The sequence below is a fragment of the Desmodus rotundus genome, chromosome 8, assembly GCF_022682495.2.
Source record: "Desmodus rotundus isolate HL8 chromosome 8, HLdesRot8A.1, whole genome shotgun sequence".
NCBI lineage: Eukaryota > Metazoa > Chordata > Mammalia > Chiroptera > Phyllostomidae > Desmodus > Desmodus rotundus.
In genome coordinates, this window is record NC_071394.1 from 73,653,983 (window position 1) to 73,681,370 (window position 27,388).

The following is a 27,388-nucleotide window of genomic DNA, read 5'->3' on the forward strand; positions in this document are numbered from 1 at the left end:
AATGGCTATCATCAATAAATCAGAAAACAACAAATATTGGAGAGGATGTGGAGAAAAGGGGACACTTTTGCACTGTTGGTGGGAATGCAGACTGGTGCAGCCACTGTGGAAAGCAGAATGGAGATACCTCAAAAAATTAAAAATGGATCTGCCTTTTGACCTACCAATCCCACTTCTGGGAATATATCTGAAAGAACCCAAAACAGTAATTCAAAAGAACATAAGCACCCTTATGTTCATTGCAGTGTTATTTACAATCACCAAAATATGGAAGCAGTCCAAATGTCCATCAATAGTAGAGTAGATAAAACAACTATGGGACATCTACACAATAGAATTCTACTCAGCCATAAAAAAAAAAGAAAATTCTACCCTTTGCAACAGTATGGATGGACCTGGAGAATATTATGTTAAGTGAAATAAGCCAGTCAGAGAAAGACAAATACCATATGATTTCACTCATATGTGGAATCTGATGAACAAACTGAACTAACACACAAAAAAGACAGATTAATGGATGGAGAGCAGATGACAGCTAGATGTTGAGGTTGGAGGGATTGAGCAAAAAGGAGAAAGGACTCATGGACATGGTCAACAGTGTGGTGATTGTGGGGGGAAGTGGGTATAAGGGGACTAAATGGTAATGGAAAAAACATAATAAAGATAAATTTTAAAAATTATTGAGACTTGTTTTATGCTCCAGAATATGTCTCATTTCGGTAAATGGTTCATGTGCACTTTGGAAGAATGTTTATTCTGTTGGCATTGGGTCGAATGTTCTATAAATGTTAATTAAGTCAACTTAGTTGATAACGGTGTTCAAGTCTACTATGTCTTGCTGATTGTCTGCTTGTGTCCAGCAGGGGATATTGAAATTTCTAGCTATTATTGTGGATTTTTCTATGTTTTTGTAGTTCTATTTATTTCTGTTTAATGTATTTTGAAGCTCTGTTATTTAGACATAAATATTTAGGATTGCCGTGTCCTTTTGATTATCATTATAAAATTATTCTTATTATCCTGGTAATATTTTTTATTCTGAAATCAGCTTTGTTTGATATTAATATAACCAGTCCAAGTTTCTTTTGAAAAGTGATAGTGTGGTAAATCTCTTTTTCATTCTTTTAAGTTATTTGTGTGTATGTGTGTGTGTGTGTGTTTAAAGTGCATTTCTTGTATACAACGTATAGTTGCATCTTGATTTTTTTAAATCAATTTTGCTGATCTCTGTCTTTTAACTAATTATTTACACTGTTTACATTTAATGCAACTATTGACATGATTACATTTGAGTCTGTCATCCTGCTATTTGTTTTCTAGGTGTCCCATTTGTTCTTTATTCCTTCTTTCTGACCTTTTTGAATTTATTTTGTACATTATGATTCATTTTTATCTCCTTTGTTGTATGATTAGCCTATAACCCTTTGTTATTTCCATGGTTGCTTTAGGGTTTATAGCATAGATCTTTAACTTATCAAATCTATCTTTAAGTGATATTATAACATTTCCTACATAGTACAAGAACTTTAGAATAGTATATTTCTATTCCTCCCTACTCAGCTTTTATGCACTGTTTCATACATATTATTTTTACAAATGTTATACATGTACAGAGCATTGTTATTATTTTTGTGAAACACTTGATTATCTCTGGCTACTTTTAAGATTTTCTCTTTATCATTACTTTGAGCAATTTGATTATGAGGTACCTTGATAGAGCTTTATTTTTTTGTGATTGATGTTTATTGAATATCTTGGACTTGTGGATTTATAGTTTTATCAAATTTGGAGATACCACTGCCATTTTTTCTTCAAATCTTTTTTCTATCCCCACCAACATATCTTCTGCAATCTCCAATTACACATATTCCAGGCCAGCTGAAATTGTCCCAGAGCTCAGTGATGCTCTTTTCCTTTTAATTATTTTTTTCTGTGTTTAATTTTAAAAAGTTTCTATAGTTGTATCTTCAACTTCATTAATCTCTTTCATTAATCTAATCTGCCATTTTTCTAATCTTATATATTGGAATTTTATCCTTAGAACTTTGATTTGGGTCTTTTGTCCATGTTGCATGTGACTAACTTTTGAATGTATGAGATACAGTTATAATAATTGTTTTAATGTCTGGTCTACTTATTCTAATATCTGTGTCAGTTCTGGGTGGTTTTGATTGATTGATTGTTTTTCCTCATTATGGGTCCATTTTTTTAAGTATATTTTCTTGATTATGATATTACAGTTGTCCCAATTTTTTCTCCCCTTTCTTCCCACTCCCTGCAACACCCTCCTCACTTTCCAGCATCTCCTCCCCACAGTTCATGTCCATGGGTTGTACATACAAGTTCTTTTGTTTCTCCATTTCCTATACTATTCTTAACCTCCTCCTGACTATTTTGTGCCTACCTATTCTGCTTCTTATTCCCTGTACCTTTTCCCCCAACAGTCCCCTCTCTCTGCCCACTGATAACTCTCCATGTGATCTCCATTTCTGTGATTCTGCTCTTGTTGTATTTGTTTGCTTAGTTTTTGTTTTTAGGTTCAGTTGTTGATAGCTGTGAGTTTGTTGTCATTGTACTGTTCATAGTTTTTGATCTTCTATTTCTTAGATAAGTCCTATTAACATTTCCTATAATAAGGGCTTGGTGCTGGTTAACTCCTTTAACTTGACCTTATCTGGGAAGTATGTTATCTGCCCTTCTATTCTAAATTATAATTTTGCTGGATAGAGTAATCATAGATGTAGGTCCTTGCCTTTCTTGACTTTGAATACTTCTTTCCAGCCCCTTCTTGCCTGCAAGGTTTCTTTTGAGAAATCAGCTGACAGTCTTATGGGCACTCCTTTGTAAGTAACTGTCTCTTTTTCTCTTGCTGTTTTTAAGATTCCCTCCTTTCCTTTAATCTTAGGTAATGTAATTATGATGTGCCTTGGTGAGTGCTTCCTTGGGTCCAACTTCTTTGGGACTCTCTGAGATTCCTGGACTTCCTGGAAGTCTATTTCCTTTGCCAGATTGGGGAAGTTCTCCTTCATTATTTTTCAAATAAGTTTTCAATTCCTTGTTCTTCATTTTCTCCTTCTGGCACCCCTATGATTCGGATGTTGGAATATTTAAAGTTGTCCCACAGGTTCCTAAGCCTCTCCTCGTTTTTTCGAATTCTTGTTTTTTCATTCTGTTCTGGTTGAATGTTTATTTCTTCCTTATGCTCCAAACCATTGGTAGGAGTCCCAGTTTCCTACCCTTCACTGTTGGTTCACTGTGCATTTTCCTTTACTTCACTTTTCATAGCTTTCACTTCTTCCTCTATTTTGTGACCATACTCAGCCAATTCTGTGAGATTCCTGATTACTAGTGTTTTGAACTGTGCATCTGATAAGTTGGCCATCTCTTCATCGCTTAGTTGTATTTTTGGAGCTTTGGTCTATTCTTTCATTTGGGCCATATTTCTTCATCTCGGTGTACCTGTTATGTGTAAGGGACTGAGCCTTAGGTGTTCACCAGGGTGGGAAAACCCTCTTTGCTGCACCGTGGTGCTGTATGTGGGGGATGGGACAGTGCTGCTTGCTGTGCTCTTGTCCCACTTTCTGTCACGTTCCTCACTTCCCACAATCGGTTTGTGCCATTTAGGTGCTGATTTGCAGGCAGGTGGGTTTGTACACAGTTTAGGACCCTATGGGTCTCTCCAACATACTCTTCTGTGAGGCTGGGAGTTTCTCCCACTGCCACAATCCCCACAGATCTTTTCCACAACCAATTGTTTTGCATCTTTAGTATCCTGCGCTGAAACCCAGGGTTTCTTGATCCATCTCACTCCCTCGCTTTCTCCCGGGCTTGTCTGAGTGCAAATGTGGGATTGCCTATGTGGTCTGCCAGCCACTGCCTTGCCCGCCTGGTCCTCCAGCTGCCTTGCTGCTCTGCCCCCGCCCCTCTCTGCCCCTCCTACTGTCTGGTTGAATGTTTCTTCAACTCCTTGGTTGTTGGACTTCTATGCAAATGTTTTTCTGGCAGTTCTGTTTTTAAATTGGTCATTTTCCTTCTTTTGGTTGTTGGAGGAAGTGAAGCATTTCTGCCTATGTCTCCATCTTGGTCCCCATGTCCTTATGGGTCATGTTTTCCTGCCAATTTACATGCCTGGTAATATTTAGTTGGATATTGGATATTGTTTAATTTTATCTTTTGGATGTGCTGCATATTTTTCTATTCCTATAAATATTCTTAACATTTGTTTTAGGATACAGTTTAGTTACTTGGATGGAGTTTGATTTTTTTCGTAGCTCTTAATTTTATGATATGGTAGGCTGGTCCAGAGCAGTGCACATTCTAGAACTAATTATTCCCCATTACCAAGTGAGACCTTCCTGAGTACTGTACTCAGTGCCCCATGAATTATGAGTTTTTTCAGTCTGGCTGGTGGAAACAATCACCACTTCCTATGTGAGAACCAGGCACTCTTCCCTTTCATCCTTTGAGATAGTTATTTCTCCAACCTTGGGTAGTCTCTTTCCATTCATGCTGTGATATGAATTCTGATGAATAATCAAAGGACACCCTCTACAGAGCTTCAGGATTCTCTCTCTGTCGCTGTCTTTTCCCTGGCACTCTGTTCTGCAAAGTCTATCCATTCTGGTCTCCCCCGTCCCTCAGCTCTGCCTTCCCAAATCAGAGACCCCACCCTGCTCACTCCTACTGTGTTTCCCCATTACATCTTGGAAACCTGATGGCAATAAGTGGGACAGCCATTGGGTTTACCTCTTCAAGTTTCATTGTGCTCCATTGTCTGATGTTCAGTGTTTTGAAAACTGTTGTTTCATATTTGTTGTCTTAAAAAAAACTTTTTAAGTTTTTTTCAGGTAAGAGGGTAAATCCAGTTCTTGATACTCCAGTTCTTGATACTCCAGTTCTTGATCTTGGTCAGAAGCACATATATTCAGAGCATCGTTTTTTGCTAATGGGGAAATTAAAATGTCCCCAGCACCAAAGGCTTTATTATGGTCTCTTTTCTGACTTGGGCTCCCTTTAAAACTCCAGTGATTGATTGATAAGTAAACAAAAGGGAGAGGGAAAGAGGGAGAGAGAGACATCAATGTGAGAGGGAAACATCAATCAGTTGCCTCCTGTACACACCCTGACTGGGGATGGAACTACAACCTCTTTCATGATCCAACCAACTGAGCAACCCAGCCAGGGCCTAATTACAGTTTTTACCAAAGAATGACTGAGAATGATTCCATAAGGAAGAAAATTTTACATCCAGGCTAATATTTAAAAATTCAAAAGCCCACTGGATTTTTCTCTAATCTTTTTACATATCAGTTGAAAGTCATGTTGGAACAGAACCTGCCAGAAAGTTAGGAACTGCCCATATGGGTCAAGTGTTCCCCATGAGAGAGCTGTTGTCTGAGTTGTCATTCAAGTGAGGGCTCTTCAACCTGTTTGGCTTCCTTGGTGAGAATGCAGAGGGGCACACCTTGCCTTTGAAAAACAAGTGCCTGTGCCAAGTGGAGATATGAGGAAATGCCGAAACTGACTCAGGAACGTGGAAGCAAGCACTCACCATGTGGACTGAGGTCCACCTTGGACAGCCTGTTGTCAACTTGGAAAAGCCTAAATGCATGAAACAGCATGTAACAGAACTGTAGGTTTGTTCCACTTATTATTTTTGGAGGCGTCCTTAACAATATCTGTGATTTCAGTAGTCAGTCCACATTTACCACCCCTTATTTTTTTTACCACCCTTTATTTGTAAATCAGTGATTTGAAGACATGCTTGGAAAATTAAAATAGTATTGACCACCTTGTCTCTTTTGGGGTGTATAAAATTATTATAATAATGAGAAAGCAAAAACTGTGGAGAAGTAAATGGAGTTCAAAAGTGCTTTGTGGCAGAGGTCACACGCAGGGGTGGGGCAGCTCGACTCCACCGAGATCTCACTAAGGTGCAGGCACGGTTTTCTCATGTACTAACTAACTCATTTAATCTTCATAGCTACCCATACTGTTATTTATTATTACTTTAACAGATGAGGGATTGGAAGCATGAATAAGGTAAATAACATGGTCTGGTTAAAAGCTCATTAGTAGTGGAGTAATCACCAGGCAGTTTGGCTCCAGAAATAATAGTACTTTTCTTCATATACATTCAGTAAAAATTTTGGGGTTCCTCCTAAGGGCCAGGGTTTCTGATGAATTCTGCATTATCCGTAGTACAATATTTAGTACTGGTACCTTGCTGTGACCTGTCCTAAAGATTCCTTCATTTGTATATTTGTGTGTAGGTGTGTATTGAGCTTATTTTAGAGGCAATATGTCTGATGTTACATTCTAAGATAGTTGTGAAAGATGCCAGGAACTTATAGATGCTGAGCATACCCAGAAGTCCTGATGTTACTTGCTACTCCTTCCTACAAGGATATAAAAAGAAGTTTGGGGTATTTTCTTAGCTCTGCAATATAAGAAATCTCAAACAGAATTAGGATTTTGTAATCACACACATACACAAATATTGTACTTTAAATCTGCAGCTCAAGTCTCTATCTCATGATCATAAGCTATTTTCATACCAAAAAGAGTTTAAGAAACTTTAAATTTTAGAGCACTTTCTTGGAGATTTACCACATTCTTTGATATATTAAAGGCTACAAGAAATTCTTCAATATATATATGTAATTATCTGTAACCCAATATTTTTCAAACTTACTTGCATATGAAATTCTTTTTTCAAAGAATATTTATTAATGGACTTCTGACCACACTTTTGAAAATGGTGTTCTCAATATACACTATAGCATTAAATAATGAAGCAAAAATACATAACTGTAAGCCTCCTGGGTGTTACCCTAGGTTAGAGCTGGCCACAGATAGAACCTAAGTCTATTAAATAAAACATTTTAAGAGTCAGTGGAGATGTTGGCCTGGACACTGAGACAATTAGAACCTCATCTGCCCCAGGCTGAGCAGGAGACCATATCAAGTTGTAGGAGAAAATGGGTCCATAATGCCTTGATCAATTTCATTACGCTCCCTTTTCTTTTCTCATTAGCATTCATCTCTTTGTACTTTGAATAAATGTAGAAGTACAAATTAGCCACAAAGAATTATTGCAACACTAGTAATCAAGTTTATTTTTATCCTCCTTCTTGCCCCATTTCTTGGTTGAGACCTTGTTAGGCATGCTCTTTCCTTAGCAGACATGGTGAGATTCTCACTATCATCTCAAAACACGCTCTCACCCACCATACTCAGAGTGATACCGCCTATGCAGAATGTCCTTAGAATCTTAATGCCATTTGCATTTAACTGTCAACACAAAGACTCCAATGCTCTCTCAAGCTACATGGCTTTGGACGGCAATTTGGCCATGTCCATTAAAATTAAGATTATGTATGCCTTTTCACCCAGCACTCCACCAACTTTAGGAATAATCCCATGCAAGATTTTACTGAAATATGAAAAGATAAATATAAAATACCTTAGGTTACTACTTCTAATAATGGGAAACTGAAACTGCCTAAATATGCTTCACCAGAGATTAAATAATTTGCAATTATACATATGATAGGATGCTGTGAAACCATTACAAAGAGTAGACTAGCCCTCCTCCGCTGACATGCAAACATGTCCAAACTACACTGTTAAGTTTAAAAAAGAATCAAGTTACAGAACAGCAAATGTTGGGTGATTGTTTTTAACTTAATTATTTACTTTTATGTATATAAAATGTACTCATAGGAAAAACTATAGAAAAATGTATAGCATAGTGTAAATACTTATTATTTCTGGGAGTGAAATTATGGAAGAGCTTTTTCTTCTAAGTAATGTTTTTCCAAATCAATTTTTTTAACAAGAAGCTTGAATTAGTTTTATTTTTTATTTTTTATTGTTATACAGTTACAGTTGTCTCCATTTTTCCCCCATTACTTTCTCTTGCCCCATCCACCCCCCCCACACACACTCAATCCTCCACCCCACCCCCCACCCCATTGTCCTTGTCCATGGGTCCTTTATATATGTTTTGTGACTTGACCCTTCTCCTTCTTTCCCCTGTTATCCTCCTCCCCTCTCCCCTCTTGTCACTGTCAGTTTGTTCTTTTTTTCCGTGTCTCTGGTTCTATTTTGCTTGCTTGTTTGTTTTGTTGATCAGGTTCCACTTATAGATGAGATCATATGGTATTTGTCTTTCACCGCCTGGCTTATTTCACTTAGCTCTCCAGCTCTACCCATGCTGTCGTGAAGGGTAGAAGTTCCTTCTTTCTTTTTGCTATGTAGAACAATAAAGACAAAAATAATCATGTGTTCATTAAACTTGACCTCTTGAAAGCTGTAGGAAGAGAATAAAAACATGTTCTGAACACTTTCTCTCCTTATAAAACTCTCAGTCATCTTTCTCACAGGACAGGGCTAAACAGAAATTGAAAGTTCCTACTTGCTTTATCTAGAAAAGCAAAAGTTCTACTTTTAAAGACAACTAAAAGAATTGTTTTTTCTGATTATAAAAATAATACTTGGTGATTGTAGAAAATTTAGAGAATTCAGAAAAGTACAATCAAAAAGGAATTAACACATAATGCCAACACTAGAGCATTAATTGCATTATTTTAACCTGTTTCTTTCTTTTGAGTGTGGATTTTTCTTGTTTGAGATCAATTGCTGCCTATATTTTACATTTTTTTAGTAATGTATTTATGTATTTTGGCTGCTTTGACCTCATCTTGTCCATTTTTCTTCCTATATTCTCTATGGTCTTGAATTATAAGATCAGTATGCAACATAGGGGAGGATTGCAGAGATACTTTGAAAATTCACATGTTTATTTCATTAAATATAAACTTGCACATTGAGGGCAGGGACTAGGTTTTCTTTATGGTGGAATCTCCAGGTGTTGACCTAGATGTTAGGTAAAAGGTTGATGAGTGGATGAATAAGCAAACAAGAGAATGATTAAAGAATAATCAAATGGATAGCAAGATTGAGGCATCATAGAACATAAAATCAGCAAGACTTAATACCTCCTATACTTACCATCTTAGCCTGCCCCTGCTCCCTTGAGAAGCTGTGTGATGCTGTGGCAGTGTTGTTGAGTTTAGACTGAAGCCAGGCAGCCTGGTTTCAGAAGCATGGCCTTGGCTCCAACCTGGGCATGTTACTTACAGTTTTAAGCCTCGGTTTTATCAACTGTAAAGTGGGGATAATAATAGTTCCTACCACAATGGATGAATTAGTATATACATGGTATATAAGATAGTGTCTGCCACAGAGACTGTTTTGCTATTAATATTTTTGCCATTATAACTACTACTATTACATATCAACCCCTTAATAGGACACACAAGTCCTAGCTTATCACTTCAGCCTCTTCCCACACTGACCCTGTGGTCATCCTGAAATAACTTCTCATTCCCTGATTAATACCAGTCTTTCTCAAGCTTCTGTGCCTTTTTAATATACTATGCCTCTACTGAATGTCTTTCTCTTTTTTATGTTGTTGTTCCTCTGCTGAGTGCCCTTCTCTCTCCCTTCATTTCCCTGTGGCAAATTTCCACTCATTCTCAGAACTCAGCTCCAGAGTCCCTGCCCACTAAGCAATTCTCTCTTTCCTTGTGTGCACTACCACCCTTTCCTACAGGGAGTTAAGTTCTTCAAACCTCCATAATATCCTTTAAACACTCTTTCTAACTATCTTCTCATTGTATTGAATTGTTTATGTATCTGCCACCCCATAGCCAGACTTACTCCTTGGGACCAGGGTCAGCTGCAGCTGCTACTCATCTTTATGTCCCCACCACTGGCTCAGAGCCTGGCATACACTAGAAACTCTCAGTAAATATTTGTAAAGTGAGCAAAATAAATGTAGTTTACACTAGTAACTAAATTAATCAAATTTTACAAAATGGGCTTATGAAAATATCAAGCCAAATTGAAAATTAATTCTGAGTAACCATCATAAAATGAGACTTTTTCAACTTTCAGTTTTATTTTGTTTTTACTACCTATGATAGAGCTACTGCTCCTAAATTCAATTCCAGATTTGGCACTGTCCTTGTAGCCTTCAAATTTAATATGCTAGAATACAATTTGGCACCCCATGATCAGATTTTAAAGCACATGAGTCTCAGCAAAGCTGCTGCTTTACTCACTATAAGTGCCTTTTGGAGACATTTAGGAGAATCACTGTAAAAATCATCTACAAAGACAGGTAGACACACTTCTCTGCTTTTACTTATTTTTTATTGATTTTAGACAGAGAGGGGAAGGGGAGAAAGAGAGCAAGACATTGATTTATTGTTCCACTTACTTATGCATTCATTGGTTGATTCTTGTATGTGCCCTGACCAGGGATCAAACCCACAACCTTGGTGTATCAGTACAATGCTATAACCAACTGAGCTACTCAGCCAGGACTTACACTTTTCTGCTTTTAGATTCAGACAACTTTTTTTGGAATTTCAAGGAAATGTCATCAACTTTTGATTGCCTTGAGGAGGAGCGAATACTTATAGAAAGAGTCCAGTTTATCTTAAAACATCATATGAGCCAAGTCTTCCAACATATTCTCCCGCCCCAACCATTCAGCCAGACTACTCAGAATACTATTGACTTTTCTTTTTCCTTCTTAGTAGGGACAGAGGTATCATATAAGCAAAACAGGAATGCAAGAAAATTTGGAGAAATGAATCATCACAACAGTCAATAATTAACTCCTGAATAATCAAAGTGTGACTGCTTTTTGTGAGAAACATTCTCCTAAAACCTAGAAAGATATTTTGATAATTTAGTACTGTTCCAGCTGCCTGTTCTTGTCAAAGAGGCTTTTTTAAAGTACATATTCATGGTACTTTCCCTATTACTATTACTATCCCTATTTATAATGCCTTAAGTGAGAGGAATTATTCTCAGCTCAACTTAACCTAACAGAACTTGAAGCACATTCTTCTGTAACCAATGCATTACTGTCAGCATCACACTCATGCTTCTCATCCAAGAATTATTCCATCTAGTTCAACAACCAACAATGTAGGTATTTATGAAGAACTAAAATATTTGGTATATCTGCTAACCTGACAGTTAAAGCATTTGGGATTTGGGAGTGTTTGCCTATGTCATTGTGTGTGTGTATGAGTGTGTGTGTGTGTGTGTGTTAATCCTTAAGCTCACTTCAATGTGCTGAAATAATTTAAAAGATCAGAAACTGAATTTTGCAGCCTATAAAGTCTGTCCATGGAGAGTTGAGCCCGCCTTCTCACAACAACTGACCATTGATATTTACAAAGTGAACTCACTTGGTTTGAGGAAGAGCCAAACCAAAAGGAGGAAAGAAACCTGACACCATATTTTAAAGGGCTACTGAAAGTTTTTTAACTATCTCACCTCCCTGTTTCATGTGGCTTTCCCTCTATGTTTTCATAACTTTGAAATGATGTATCTTAAGCCATGATATATTAGATATATGCTGCCTTGTGCATTTGTGAGAATTTGTGAGTATCAAAGTTTTCATAATAATAGTTTATAACACATGCCAATTTAAACCCTCACGGACTTCCCATATGCCCTGTGTCATATGCCTTTACCACCTCCTCCCTGTGATGGTAAAGGGAAGGTGTTGGGTCTTCAAATGAGAAAACTGAGGCCCATGAGGTAAAAGCACCGGAATCATGGAGTTAAGGACCAGAAAAGTGACCTGCCATTGGTGTCAGCTGGGGTGAACTTACACAGAATGAATTCTTTCTTCACTGGCATATCACCATCACCAATAGCCTATCAAATACTTGTTGAACTCATTGAGAGGACCTACTAAAAATCCATTGGGAAGACCTGCATTCCATAATGGTGCTGCTTAGCATAATTTATCTTAAAATACTTAAATCCAATACTGGTACTTTTGGTAAACTATCATCACAGAAATGGGCTATAAGAATAGCATTATGGATAAATTGTGACTCAAAAAAGTTATAAAGATAGTATGATAAATGCTTCAATGGAAGTAGGAGGTAGCAGGTTCATTCAGCTGAAAATATAAAATTTTTAAATAGAGGGGTGGGTAAAAAGACTCTCTAAGATATTTTCTATTTACTTTAGATGTCAAATTTCTTTGAACACTTCCAGCTTTGGAAAATGCTTAGGTTCACATCCTTGAAAACACAATCATGTATTTCAAAAAGAATATGGCAAACAAACCTCCAAAAACAAATTTACCCATACCATCCATTTACCTGCCCATTTATCATCTATCTGTTTACTCTTTTTTTTAACCCATTCTAGAAGCAAATGCAATTTGGCTTTCTGCAGTGTTACACATGCTTAAGAAGAATGTGAAGGAGGTTTGAAGGGCTATCTTTATATTTTTTAAAAAGAATAAATTGACAGGAAAAGGACAAGAACAAGACAAGGATGCCCTCTCTCACCACTCCTATTCAACGTAGTATTAGAAGTCCTAGCAATCAGACAAGAAAAGGAAATAAAAGGCATCCGAATTGGAAAGGAGGAAATGAAACTGTCACTGTTTGCAGATGACATGATAGTGTATATGGAAAATCCTATAAACTCCACCAAAAAACTACTCGACCTAATAAATGAATTTGGAAAAACAGCTGGATACAAAGTCAATACTCAGAAATCAAAGACATTCCTGTATACCAACAATGAAACAGCTGAAACAGAAATCAGGAAAAAAATCCCATTTCATAGAGCAACAAGAAAATAGAGTACCTAGGAATCAACCTAACCAAGGAGGTAAAAGACCTGTACTCAGCAAACTACACAACACTGAAGAAAGAAATTAAGGAAGACACAAACAAATGGAAGCATGTACCATGCTCATGGATTGGAAGAATTAACATCATCAAAGTGGCCATACTACCCAAAGCAATTTATAGATTCAATGCAATCCCTATTACAGTACCCATGACATATTTCACAGATATAGAACAAACATTTCAGAAATTTATATGGAACCATAAACGACCCCAAATAGCTGCAGCAATTTTGAGAAAGAAGAAGAGAGCAAGAGGGATCACAATACCTGATATCAAACTGTATTACAAGGCCACTGTAATCAAAACAGCCTGGTACTGGCATAAAAACAGACACATAGACCAATGGAACAGAACAGAGAGCCCAGAAATAAACCCAAGTCTTTATGGTCCATTAGTATTTGACAAAGGAGGCAGGAGCATAAAATGGAGCAAAAAGAGCCTCTTCAACAAATGGTGTTGGGAGATCTGGACAGCTCCGTGCAAAAAAATGAAACTTGATCACCAACTTACACCATACACAGAAATAAATTCAAGGTGGATAAAAGACTTAACTATAAGTCGTAACACCATCAAAGTCCTCTAGGAAAACATTGGTAGGAAACTCTCAGACGTTCCATGCAGCAACATCCTCACAGACACGTCCCCTAAAGCAAGGGACATAAAGGAAAGAATAAACAAATGGGACCTCATCAAAATAAAAAGCTTCTGCATGGCTGAAGAAAACAGCAATAAAATGAGGAGAACCAACAGTATGGGAAAACATATTTGCCAATGATACCTCAGACAAGGGCCTGATTTCCAAAATGTATAAAGAACTCACAGAACTCCACTCCAGGAAGACAAACAACCCAATTAAAAAATGGGCAAAGGACTTGAACAGACACTTCTCCAAGGAAGACATACAGAGGGCCCAGAGACATATGAAAAGATGCTCAGCATCACTAGCCATCAGAGAGATGCAAATTAAAAACACAATGAGGTACCATCTCACACTGGTCAGAGTGGCCAACATAAACAAATCCACAAACAAATGTTGGAGAGGATGTGGAGAAAAGGGAACCCTAGTACATTGTTGGTAGGAATGCAGACTGGTGAGGCCACTGTGGAAAACAGTATGGAATTTCCTCAGAAAACTAAAAATGGAACTGCCCTTTAACCTAGCAATTCCGCTGCTGGGATTATGCCCGAAGAACCCTGAAACACCCATCCAAAAGAACCTATGCACCCCAATGTTCATAGCAGCACAATTGACAATAGCCAAGTACTGGAAGCAACCTAAGTGCCCATCAGCAAATGAGTGGATCAAAAAACTATGGTACATTTACACAATGGAATTGTATGCAGCAGAGAGAAAGAAGGAGCTTATACCCTTTGCAACAGCTAAGATGGAACTGGAGAGCATTATGCTAAGTGAAATAAGCCAGGTGGTGAGGGACAAGTACCATATGATCTCACCTTTAACTGGAACATAATCAGCAAGAGAAAAAAGGAAACAAAATATAACCGGAGACATTGAAGTTAAGAACAATCTAACAATAGCCAGAGGGGAGTGGGGAGGGGACAGTGGGGAGAAGGGTTTTCAGGAACAGTAGTTTCCTGAAGGACACATGGACAAAATCAAGGGGGAGGGTGGAGGCTGGGGAGGGAGGTGGGTTTGGCTGGGCTGGGGTGGAGGGATGGGGAGAAAATGCAGACAACTGTTACTGAATAACAATTTAAAAAATAGTTTAAAAAAAGAAATTATGAACTTTCATTTCATAATTAAGTAGGCAGGCCTAATATTTAATGCTTTGCAATGTGGATCCATTAGGTAAGAGACTGATATATCCATTTCAGGTAAACCTGTGGAATTGGCCGCAGGTAATTCCCATTTTAAATTTACTAGGAAAATGCATAATGTATATTTTGAGTACAGTTTATCTCAGCTAAAGTGAAGTCAGTAAGTATATTTCAAACCAACCAAGATTTTTTTTTTACTCTTTGGAGAGAACATTCAAAGAAGGGGGCGGGGTCTGTAGAGAGGAGGTCCCACCTGGCTCTACCACTTACAGTCTGGCCTTAAGTTCTTTTTTTAAAATGTTTTCTTTAATTTTACCTATTTATTTTTCTAGGGAAGGCAGTGTCCTTAAGCTTCTTTATCTTCCAAAGCTTCAGTCTTCTCACCTGTGGAGTGAGGCAATCTCTTCACAGGGTTGTCCTGGGAATTGAATGAATCAATCAATCTATGCCAACCTCCTGGAACAGATGATTAGCATTTGAATGTTTCTTGTTTTTTGTTGTTATTGACAATATCATTCTAAAATGCCCAACACAACTGAAGTAAAATGTTCTCATTTATAAGAATTACTTGAGCCCTGGCTGGTGTGGCTCAGTGGATTCAGCACTAGCCTGTGAACCAAAAGGTCATTGGTTCAATTCCCAGTCAGTGCACATGCCTGGGTTGCAGGTCAGGTCCCCAGTAGGGGGTGTGAGAGAGGCGACCACACATTGATGTTTCCCTCTCTTCCTCCCTCCCTTCCCCACTGTCTAAAATAAATAAATAAAATCTTTAAGATAAATAAAAGAATTACTTAAGCATGCATAACCACAATTATGGCATAAAAGTAGAATGTTGGTGAAAACATTTTCAAAGTGATATGCCCTGCAGGAAAATAAAATTATAAATGGGAAGCTCAATCACATGAATGCACAATAGTCCTGAAAATAAAAGTATCATTGCATTCTTACTCATACAAAATGTCCAGAGAGGATATTGACTTTAGCAGGGCTTCCTTATTCAAAGGCTCAGTTTTAACTTTGTGACCATAACTTTGTTGCTCCTGATTTATCTTTTTTCCCACTGATAATCCTCAATTATTTTATAAGCACCTGTACTTTTAAAAATATATATGTATGACTGGTTTTCCGTCAGAACAGTCCACTACTACAAATTCAAATTGCAATTGTAATTGCAAATTGGTGCCAACCTGCATTTATGCAATTAGAGTGCTGTAATTAAAGTCTACTCTGCATAATGAACAAGGGTAAGTAAAGAGGTTGAGAGGTGGGTTCTAAACCTTTGTTTAATGATGATTATTCATCTGTTCTCCAGTTGTCTCCCTACAGACTTAACAGATGTGGTTGCCTTGAACTTCCATGCTTATTAGCAGAGCCTGAACTAGTTAGGTTCCCTTCCTTTCTTGCATCACATAACAATTTGTCCTTAGATTGCCACACCTCTAATTTTCAAGGCAGTCTCATAAATACTCACTCCCTTGCTTTGAAAATATGTTGGTGAAAGAGTTTATTAAAGGATTGGTGGAGCCAGTCTTCTGATGTGGACCATGTGACAATCTCATTCTTCCTGGGCTTAAAAGGAATACAGTAGAACCACAAGACCTCAAAACAGGAGGAGAGTAAAGATAAGAATTGAGGGGAGGAAGACTCAGTCCTGATGATTTTTTTCAGCCTCATTTGGAAGAACATTGTCATTAAAAGGTTTAGTTTTGAAGTATAGATTAATTTGTTGAAATATTTATTGAATGTCCACTCTGTGTTAGGCACTATACTGTGCTGCTGGCCATGCAGTGGCGAGCTAAACAGATCTCTGCCTGCTGTGTTTAGAGTTTTATGACATTAGTCCCATATCTCACAAATTGTGTGTATCTAATATGTCTTTATTGCTCAATGTATAGTTATTAGTCAAATACTTCTCATTGTCTAATTGTCTCAGTAATGCTCTTTATATCTCTTCTCCTTTTCTAATTCAGGATCCAGTCCAGAACCACACATTGCATTTAGTGACACTTTAGTCTCCAGAATTGGAAACAGGTGTCCAGTCTTTCTTTGGCTTTTCTCACACTGGTATTTTTGTGAGTTTAAGCCAGTTGCCTTGCAGGATATCTCTCTATTCAATTTGTGAAAGATGGATCTTCCTAATTTAGTGGTTCCAAAGATGTATTATGTTGGTCATGTCTTAAAATTATCTGGGAACTTGGTGAAAATACAGAGAGCCACACTGATTTCATCCTATCCCCTATCCTACTTCAATGAGCCTGGACCTCTCTCTCTCTCTCTCTCTCTCTCTCTCTCTCTCTCTCTCTCTCTCTCTCTCTCTCTCTCTCTCTCTGTTCATTATTAGCTCTTCAGGTAATTCTGCCACACACCAAAGTCTGAGAGCCTCTAGTCTAATATGATTTCCTTGTGGCAGGAACATTACATAAATAATTTTGTGTTCTCAGTGTGTCTCAAAAAGAGGCTTGCAATGTCAGTAAGCCTTGATTTGGTTAAGGTGGTATCTGCCAGTTTTCTCTTCATCTTTCCCCTATGTGATTAATCGCTTGTCTGGAAATGACGCTTGGAAGCTGTTTGGCTAAGCTACTTCCCAAGTCTTTGCCCCAGTGGACTTGGCCTCCCGTAGGGACCTTGCCAAGTCAGTTAGCACTCTGGTGATTGGAAATGGTAAGTCTCTAATTCTACTACCTTCAACATTTCTTAGCATTCACTTGTGAAGCATAACTTTCCCTTCTTCTCCATCTCAACCTTTGAAAAATACTTTTTTAATATCAGCATGGACTCGTAGATTCCTTTGTATTCAATACATTGTAATCCATTCTGTCATTCTGCCATGGCCTTGGAATCAGCTGCTCTTCCTTTTAATGGAGAATGGGAGCTAGAAACCAAGATCTGGTTTCTATTTAAACTAGTTGAAACTTCATCCCAAGAACAAAAATATGTGCCACCTGTCCACCTAAAAGTAAAATGCACTTCACAAAATGTAGCCAGGCTGATCCTCAAAAGTATGGTCTGGTTAGTTTTCCCTCTTTCCTCATTTCCATATCCCTATGTTTATTTGAATTATCCTCCCACAATGAAACACTAATTCACATGCTACAAAGTTTCTCTCTCTTTCTCTTTGCTCCTATCTTCATTATGATCAAGTTTCTGAGAAGCAATCTACCAGACTGCGGCCATACTGCTCATGTCTTTGCAACCGTGATACACACCCACAAAAATGTCTGTACAATGCCTGTACTTGTTTGCTTTTCTTGTAATGCTTTTTTACTTTTTTTCAAAGCACCTTTATATCTGGTTTTCCTTTTTGTCCTCCAAACTCCATGAACTTGTGAGACAAATATTATTTTTTTCTTTTGCATTTTAAGAAAGTGAAGCCAGAAAAGTGGAAAGTTTTTTGACATCTACCATCTCATTGTGTTTAGCATTTTGAGTTAACATGTCTATTCATGGCCACCCAGGTACTACGCTTACAGGTCTCGCCACTGTTGCTGGGGAAGCCTGGGCTATGTTCTCATAGTTCAGACAACTCGGATTCTTTACTCTGAATTGGAAACTAAGTCAAATCAACTGCATAGTGAATCAAAAACACAAGAAGCATTCCCCTAAAAAAAAAGACTGATAAGAATATTCCCATAAACTTTTTACTTTACTACTCTTTTAGTTGATATTCTATAAATATATTGAGCGCATGCTGTGTGTTAGGCAGTGTTCTAAGTCCTGGAGAGACAGCTAGGGCCAAAACAGCTAAAAACTTATGCTCTAAAAGATCTTACCTACCAGGCAGGAGCAATGGCATGTGAGGAGAAAGATGATAAAAATAAATAAATAAGGTGTATAATGTACTCAAAGGTACAAGCAGAGTCACCAAATACAGTTGCACAGATTGCTCACTGCCCAGCTTTGTGCCACGGAGGTCTTGGACCTAAGCAACTAAGGATGGAATTGCCATTACGTAAGATAATGGGGCTACAGTGAGGTTAGGGGGTTCTGTTTGTTTGTTTCTAAACTGTATATTGAAGTATAATATGCATATGGAAGAGTACAGCTCCATGAATATTACAAACTGACCACGCCACATCACTAGCATCAATATCAACAAAGCAGAATGTTACTAGCACCTGAGAAGTCCCCAACATGTTCTTTTCCGATCATTAATCCCCCCACTACCATGATTTTTAACAGCATTATTAGTTTTGGCTGAATTTGTATTTTATACACCTGGAGTCATACCGTATATGCTCTTTAATGTTTGGTTTCTTTTGTTCAAATTATGTTTTTGAGATTCATCCATGTTGTGTGTAGTTGTGGCCAGCTTGCTCATTTTCACTGCTAATAGTTCACAGTATGAATGTGCCACTGTCAATTTGCCCATCGATGGCCATTTGGGTGGCTTGCAGTATTTTGTGGTTACAAATAGCACTGCCATGAAGATCCTTGTGCCCATCATTTAGTGGACTTATATAAACATTCTGTTAGGAAAGTGAATGCATATTAAGCTTTAGCAGACCCTTCCCAGAAGTTGATCCAGAAATCATTTACAATCCACTACTTTGGTATCAGAGAAATCAGTTCTGATAAGCTAAGTAAAATGCCTACTTCCTACAATGCAATCAGATACACCACCCTACATTGCAAAGAACTGTACCAAAATGTTATTGGGAAACAACTCCACTTTATACCTAGAAAATGAAAGTAAATTAGCTAAAACTTATTGGCATTATTGGCTTTGATGAAGAAATTGAATATAAGTTAAGTACAATAAAATAATAATCCTACATAATGATTACCAGATAAAAAGCAGAATGAAAAAAGTAGCTCATTTATACCGGAAAATATAAAATACCATATTTCCCATGTATAATGTGCACCCACATTTTTGGCCCAGACTTTCAAGAAAAAAATATTTTGTTTTATTTTTAATTTAATTTCTATTTATTTACACTTAGATATTTGTTTCTTGTATTATAAAGGAATTTTAGCATTTATTTTTTAACATATTCTGGTACAAGAAATTTTATGTAACAAATAATTACAAAACACAAGAACAGATAGAAGATATTTCAAGTACTACCCATGTATAATGCGCATCCTTATCTTTCCCTCAAAAATTTGGGCAAAAGCTGTGCATTCTACATGACAAAACATGTGTTAACCCTAACACTGGATTATGTGACCTTTATGGTATATCCTAAAACCTTCTGATCACTATAAATCAATTTCAATAGAAACATATCCAACAGGAAGATAAATTATTATACATTTTAACAAACTTGACAAGATTATTTTTATTGTTATTCAATTACAGTAATTACAGTGGTCTGCCTTTTCTCCCCATCCCTCCACCCCAGCCCAGCCAAACCCACCTCCCTCCCCAGCCTCCACCCTCCCCCTTGATTTTGTCCATGTGTCCTTCAGGAAACTACTGTTCCTGAAAACCCTTCTCCCCACTGTCCCCTCCCCACTCCCCTCTGGCTATTGTTAGATTGTTCTTAACTTCAATGTCTCTGGTTATATTTTGTTTCCTTTTTTCTCTTGCTGATTATGTTCCAGTTAAAGGTGAGATCATATGGTACTTGTCCCTCACCACCTGGCTTATTTCACTTAGCATAATGCTCTCCAGTTCCATCTTAGCTGTTGCAAAGGGTATAAGCTCCTTCTTTCTCTCTGCTGCATACAATTCCATTGTGTAAATGTACCATAGTTTTTTGATCCACTCATTTGCTGATGGGCACTTAGGTTGCTTCCAGTACTTGGCTATTGTCAATTGTGCTGCTATGAACATTGGGGTGCATAGGTTCTTTTGGATGGGTGTTTCAGGGTTCTTCGGGCATAATCCCAGCAGCGGAATTGCTAGGTTAAAGGGCAGTTCCATTTTTAGTTTTCTGAGGAAATTCCATACTGTTTTCCACAGTGGCCTCACCAGTCTGCATTCCTACCAACAATGTACTAGGGTTCCCTTTTCTCCACATCCTCTCCAACATTTGTTTGTGGATTTGTTTATGTTGGCCACTCTGACCAGTGTGAGATGGTACCTCATTGTGTTTTTAATTTGCATCTCTCTGATGGCTAGTGATGCTGAGCATCTTTTCATATGTCTCTGGGCCCTCTGTATGTCTTCCTTGGAGAAGTGTCTGTTCAAGTCCTTTGCCCATTTTTTAATTGGGTTGTTTGTCTTCCTGGAGTGGAGTTCTGTGAGTTCTTTATACATTTTGGAAATCAGGCCCTTGTCTGAGGTATCATTGGCAAATATGTTTTCCCATACTGTTGGTTCTCCTCATTTTATTGCTGTTTTCTTCAGCCATGCAGAAGCTTTTTATTTTGATGAGGTCCCATTTGTTTATTCTTTCCTTTATGTCCCTTGCTTTAGGGGACGTGTCTGTGAGGATGTTGCTGCATGGAACGTCTGAGAGTTTCCTACCAATGTTTTCCTAGAGGACTTTGATGGTGTTACGACTTATAGTTAAGTCTTTTATCCACCTTGAATTTATTTCTGTGTATGGTGTAAGTTGGTGATCAAGTTTCATTTTTTTGCACGGAGCTGTCCAGATCTCCCAACACCATTTGTTGAAGAGGCTCTTTTTGCTCCATTTTATGCTCCTGCCTCCTTTGTCAAATACTAATGGACCATAAAGACTTGGGTTTATTTCTGGGCTCTCTGTTCTGTTCCATTGGCCTATGTGCCTGTTTTTTTGTTTTTGTTTTTTTTTCTTTTAATATACTTTAAGTAATTTTTGTATAGTTTAACTTTTTTAAATATATTTATTACTTATGCTATTACAGTTGTCCCATTTCCCCCACTTCACTCCACTCCATCCTGTCCACCCCCTCCCTCCCACATTCTCCCCCTATAGTTCATGTCCATGGGTCATACTTATAAGTTCTTGGCTTTTACATTTCCTATACTATTCTTACACTCCCCCTCTCTAGTTTCTACCTACCATTTATGCTACTTATTCTCTGTTCCTTTCCCCTCTCTCACCCCCTCCCACTCCCCTATTTATAACCTTTCATGTAATCTCCATTTCTGTGGTTCCTGTTCTAGTTGTTTCCTTAGTTTGTTTTTGTTTTTGTTTTAGGTGTGGCTGTTAACAACTGTGAGTTTGCTGTCATTTTTACTGTTCATATTTTTTATCTTCTTTTTCTTAGATAAATCCCTTTAACATTTCATATAATAAGGGCTTGGTGATGATGAACTCCTTTAACTTGACCTTATCTGAGAAGCACTTTATCTGCCCTTCCATTCTAAATGATAGCTTTGCTGGATAGAGTAATCTTGGATATAGGTCCTTGCCTTTCATGACTGGAATACTTCTTGCCAGTCCCTTCTTGCCTGTAAGGTCTGTTTTGAGAAGTCAGCTGACAGTCTTATGGGAAGTCCTTTGTAGTAACTGTGTCCTTTTCTCTTGCTGTTTCTAAGATTCTCTCCTTCTGCTTCATCTTGGGGAATGTAATGATGCTGTGCCTTGGTGTGTTCCTCCTTGGGTCCAGCTTCTTTGGGACTCTCTGAGCTTCCTGGACTTCCCAGAAGTCTATTTCCTTGCCAGATTAGGGAAGTTCTCCTTCATTATTTGTTCAAATAAGTTTTCAATTTTTTGTTCTTCCTCTTCTCCTTCTGGCACCCCTATAATTCGAATGTTGGAACCTTTCAAGATGTCCTGGAGGTTCCTAAGCCTCTCCTCATTTTTCTGAATTCTTGTTTCTTCATTCTTTTCTGGTTAGATGTTTCTTTCTTCCTTCTGGTCCACACCGTTGACTTGAGTCCCAGTTTCCTTCGCATCACTATTGGTTCCCTGTACATATTCCTTTGTTTCTCTTAGCATAGCCTTCATTTTTTCATCTAATTTGTGACCAAATTCAACCTCATTACCAGTGTTTTGAACTGTGCATCTGATAGGTTGGCTATTTCTTCGCTGCTTAGTTGTATTATTTCTGGAACTTTGGTCTGTTCTTTCTTTTGGTCCTTTTTTTTTTTTTGTCTTGGCGCACCTGTTGTGTAAAGGGGCAGAGCCTTAGGTGTTCACCAGGATGGGGTAATGCTGATTGCTGCAATGACACTGTACAAGGAGGAGGTTCCGAGAGGGAGCAAAGGCGCCCACTCTACTCTCTGCAGGATTTCAGTCACTCCCTCCGCTACTCACAATCAAATTGGGACCCTCTGATTCTGATTCCCAAGGGCGTGGGCTTTTTCACACTCTAGGCCCCTGTGAGTTTCTCCAATGAACTCTCCTATGATGCTGGAAGTTTCTCCTGCTGCTGCCTCAACCCCCACAGGTGTTTCAATCAGAGGTTTGAGGCTTTATTTCCCCAAGCTGGAGCCCTGGGTTGCGTGGTTTGTTTCGCTTCCCCACTGTTCCTCCCAGTTTATCTATGTGTGAGTGTGGGGCCGCGGACGGGGTCTGCTAGCTGTCGCACTGCCTGCCCCATTTGTTCCACAATCCACCACCTCTCTGGGTTTAGCCGCTTTGCTGTGATCGTCTCCAGCCCAGCTGCCTGTCTCCGGCCCCTCCTACGGGTCTGGATGAATGTTTCTTCTTTATCTCCTTGGTCATCAGTCTTCCATTCCATTCAATTTTCTGTCAGTTCTGGTTGTTTTTTGTTTTTAAATTGTTGTTGTCCTTCTTTTGGTTGTGCGAGGAGGCGCACTGTGTCTACCTATGCCTCCATCTTGACTGGAAGCCTCTAGTTTATGTGTGCCTGTTTTTATGTCAGTACCAGGCTGTTTTGATTACTGTGGCCTTGTAATACAGTTTGGTATCAGGTATTGTGATCCCTCCTGCTTTCTTCTTCTTTCTCAAAATTGCTGCACCTATTCGGGGTCTGTTATGGTTCCATGTAAATTTCTGGAATGTTTGTTCTATATCTGTGAAATATGTCATGGGTACTGTAATAGGGATTGCATTGAATCTATAAATCGTTTTGGGTAGTATGGCCACTTTGATGATGTTAATTCTTCCAATCCATGAGCATGGTACATGCTTCCATTTGTTTGTGTCTTCCTTAATTTCTTTCTTCAATGTTGTGTAGTTCGCTGAGTACAGGTCTTTTACTTCCTTGGTTAGGTTGATTCCTAGGTACTTTATTTTTCTTGTTGCTCTATGAAATGGGATTTTTTCCTGATTTCTGTTTCAGCTGTTTCATTGTTGGTGTACAGGAATGCCTTTGATTTCTGAGTATTGACTTTGTATCCAGCTGTTTTTCCAAATTCATTTATTAGGTGGAGTAGTTTTTTGGTGGAGTCTATAGGATTTTCCATGTACACTATCATGTACACTATCTGCAAACAGTGACTGTTTCATTTCCTCTTTTCCAATTTGGATGATTTTTTTTCTTTTTCTTGTCTGATTACTGTGGCTAGGACTTGTAATACTATGTTGAATAGGAGTGGTGAGAGAGGGCATCCTTATCTTGTTCTTGTTCTTAGTGGTAAAGCTTTAAGTTTTTTGACAAGATTATTTTATAACCTCTTTTAAATATAAGTGAAAGAGCCTATAAAAGATTATATAAAATTAAAACGTTTATGCTATCAAATATTGAGACATATTATAATGTAACAGTGACTAAATGTTATGTAACTACACAAAAATTGACCAGTGTACCAGAATAAAGTAGATAACCATAGATATAATGGTATTTAGGAATATAAGAAGCAGCATGGCAAACATTTGTGTGGAGAGTCTTTGAATGCTGGACTACTTGAAAAGTGCTTTGTATATGTACTTCCCTCAATGCCCTAACAACTCAGTAAATTCAGCATTCCCCACTTTGCAGATGAGGTACTGGGTTTCAGAGAAAATAACTTGCTTGGGGCCCCACAGATTCTTCCAGTGGGAGAAGTAGGCCCCAGTCCAATCTGAATTCACAAGTCAGGAGGAGGCCAGAAGAAGGAGAAAGCTCAAAGGAGAACAGACTAAAGGACAGAATTTGTTCCCAATAGAAGAACTGTTAATATTTGTAGCTCAAATGAAATCTAAGCTCTCAAACAGGTTAAGTGAACAAAGAGTCATTTCATAAACAAGCAATAGCAAATAATATGCAATTGTAAGGAAAATATGTACTCAAATTGGTTAGTAAATAAAGAATTGCAAATTTGAACAATTTTGCAGTATTGTTTTATATTTTTCTAATTAGCAAAAATAATTTTATTGATTTGCATGTGGTTTATAAGAATATATACATTTCCCTCAGATAAAGTTAGAGAAAATGTTTCATATCTTGACCTGGGTGATGGCTACATGAGTATATACATGCTCATGTATACAAGTCAAAATTCATTGAGCTATACACTAGGATTTGTGCATTTTAGTACATGTACCTCAATAAAGAAGAAAAACAACTAAAACATAGTAAGTGATGACATCAAAGTTATCTGTGAAAACATAAAGGTAGAAATAATTAGATGCTGTCAGGGTTAAGGTTAGTATAAAACATTCATCATGGTTAGTATAAAGCATTGAGCTCACAAATGTGAAATTCAAGTTCTCTTAAGAGCCAAAGCAGAGAAGGGCTTTTGATCACTGGCATAACTCACAGTGGTCATTAAGGTCCAGACAGAGCAGCTGCTTGAAGGAACACAGTCACTGCTGGTCCTAAGAATCAGAAACTTCTCCCAGGGAGCACAGAAAGAAACATTAGATGATGGAATGAGCTGTGTCCTCGATATGCCTGGAGTTATTAAAATAATGAGTTTCTGAGGGTTGTCTCTTATACTGATTCTACAGAAGCTAGTGGAGTAACGCCAAAACATGGTTCCAAAAATGCAGTTTTACCTGGAACAGCTGTGTGATTCAATTTTGTAGGTTTCTGATGATACTAGCTTAAACAAAGAATAAAATTTAGAGAATCAAGTGGATCAATTTTTTCCTCCATGGGTAATTTGGAAATGCCTGGGAACATTTTTTGTAGACACAGCTCAGGGAAAGCTGTTGCTAGAATCTAGTGAGTGGAGGCTTGGGATGCTGCTTAATACACTACAATGCACAGGACAACCCCACAATAAGGAATGATCTAACCCAAAAAGTCAATGTGCCAAGTTTGCCAAACCCTGATTTAGAAAAATGAACAATGTATCAACTAACTTGGACAAAAAAGCAGAAAATACTGGTTCATTTACACATGAGGAGGAGGGGAGTACAGATGTGATAATTATGGCCTGGCCTTCCAGGGGCATGATAACTCGTAGAAAAAAGGAACTAGCACAGGGAAGTATGTATCTTTGGCCTAGCAAATATTGCCTTGTTAGACAATAGGTAGGTATTAAGTGTTGATGTGGCCCCTCCACCAGCCTAACTGTCTGAAAACCAGTCAGCTCATAGATCTGAACCTCTCTGGCCTGGGAGATGCCTTCTCTACATAGAAGGGTCCACAGAAGGAATTAGACAGGCTCCATGGAGCTATACCCACTGACTGACCCATTTGTGTCCTTATCATATCTGCCATTGGCATTGTTTGAAGGTCTAGTGGTAAACCAAAGTGAGAGCAGCTAAGCAATGTCTAAGGCATCATTCTTGCCAATTTTTGCATTGTAACCAGTTTCTGAAGACTGGTCCAGCTCAGCAGTGGATACCATTGACGACCAATGTCAAGAAGCCCCTCTCTCTCCATCTGTGACATTGATTCTCTTTAGTTCACTTCTTTCCCAAATTTGTTCCCGGAGGGCAGGGGGGCGGGGAGAGAGAGAGAGAGAGAGAGAGAGAGAGAGAGAGAGAGAGAGAGTTTTCTTCCTTAGTTCTAATTTAGAAAATTGCTGGGTATGTCTTTGGACCAGCATCTATTACTTGCTCACAAAAGTATGATTGTGTTTTCACTAGAGCCAGTAGAAAAAGAATCAATTATCCCAAAGAATGGGATATTCTGCTCAGAATAAGAGAGGGGTACTAGGCAATCAAGGCAAATAAATATCTTGCCCTCTAGGAAAATGTCTTTTTTTTAACAACCTTTTTATTTTTAAATAATTTCAATCTCACAGAAGAGTTGCAAGAATAGCACAAAAATGCCAGTATGTTTATCAAATGAATCCATGTAACATTTTGCCACATTTGCACATACTCTCTTTCTCCCTCCCTCCCACGGGTAAGGTGATTTTTTTTTCCTAAACCACTTCAAAGTAAGTTACACTGTTTATCCCTAAATATTTCACTGAATATTTCTTAGGGTCAAGGACATCCCTTATATAAATACCACATAATAATGGTCATTTTCAGAATATTTAATGTTGAATCTATACCATTGCCTAAAATATTATACAATACAGTTGTACCAATAATGTCCTTTATAACAACTTCTCTTGATTCAGGATAGTGCACTGCATTTAGTTATGATTCTTGTCTCCTTTGCTTTGAAACAGCTTTCAGCCTTTTTTTGTGGGTGTGGCATTTATCACATTGACATTTTTAAAGAGTATGGGCCAGATGTTTCACAGAATAGCCCTAGGTTTGGTTTCTTTTCATGGTTCCTCATGATTAGATCTAGTGATTATTTTTGGCAAGAGCACTACCCAATGGTATTCTGGACCCAGCTAGTTTCAGCTATGAGAGCCAATTCTCACATCTTTTCCCAATGCCATGTTCTGTGATGTCATACTGGTAGCTTGAAATGAGCTAATGTGGGAGGATTTACATCATGGATATCAACAAATGCTACAAATCAGGGCTCTCCTCTCTACTCCTACCCCCCCATTACTGTTTGTGAAACATTTACATTTATAGCACAGCACTGCATACAGTTGTGTCCTCATCGCATACCATCAGGAGGCACAGGATGCTGGTCTATGCAGTTATTGGTGATATTTCACTTGTTGGTTCAGACAGTATCTGTCAGGTTGCAATTCACCATGAAAAGTAATCATTTTCCCCCTTGTAATTAATTTT

General features: G+C 38.1%; 1 protein-coding gene and 1 long non-coding RNA gene across 8 annotated transcripts in view; one reads left to right on the forward strand and one right to left on the reverse strand.

Annotated features, from left to right (window-relative positions):
• Window positions 1–27,388, forward strand: part of FRMD4B (FERM domain containing 4B) — a 428,456-nt gene that overhangs the window by 332,318 nt on the left and 68,750 nt on the right. The window lies entirely within an intron of this gene.
• LOC123479361 (uncharacterized) overlaps window positions 7,987–27,388 on the reverse strand; it is a 62,849-nt gene continuing 43,447 nt past the window's right edge. The window contains exons 2-3 of the long non-coding RNA XR_008427452.1: window positions 14,842–14,981; window positions 7,987–8,254 (exon numbers count right to left, since the gene is read on the reverse strand). This is a non-coding gene — a long non-coding RNA (uncharacterized lncRNA). The remainder of the gene's footprint in view (window positions 8,255–14,841; window positions 14,982–27,388) is intronic.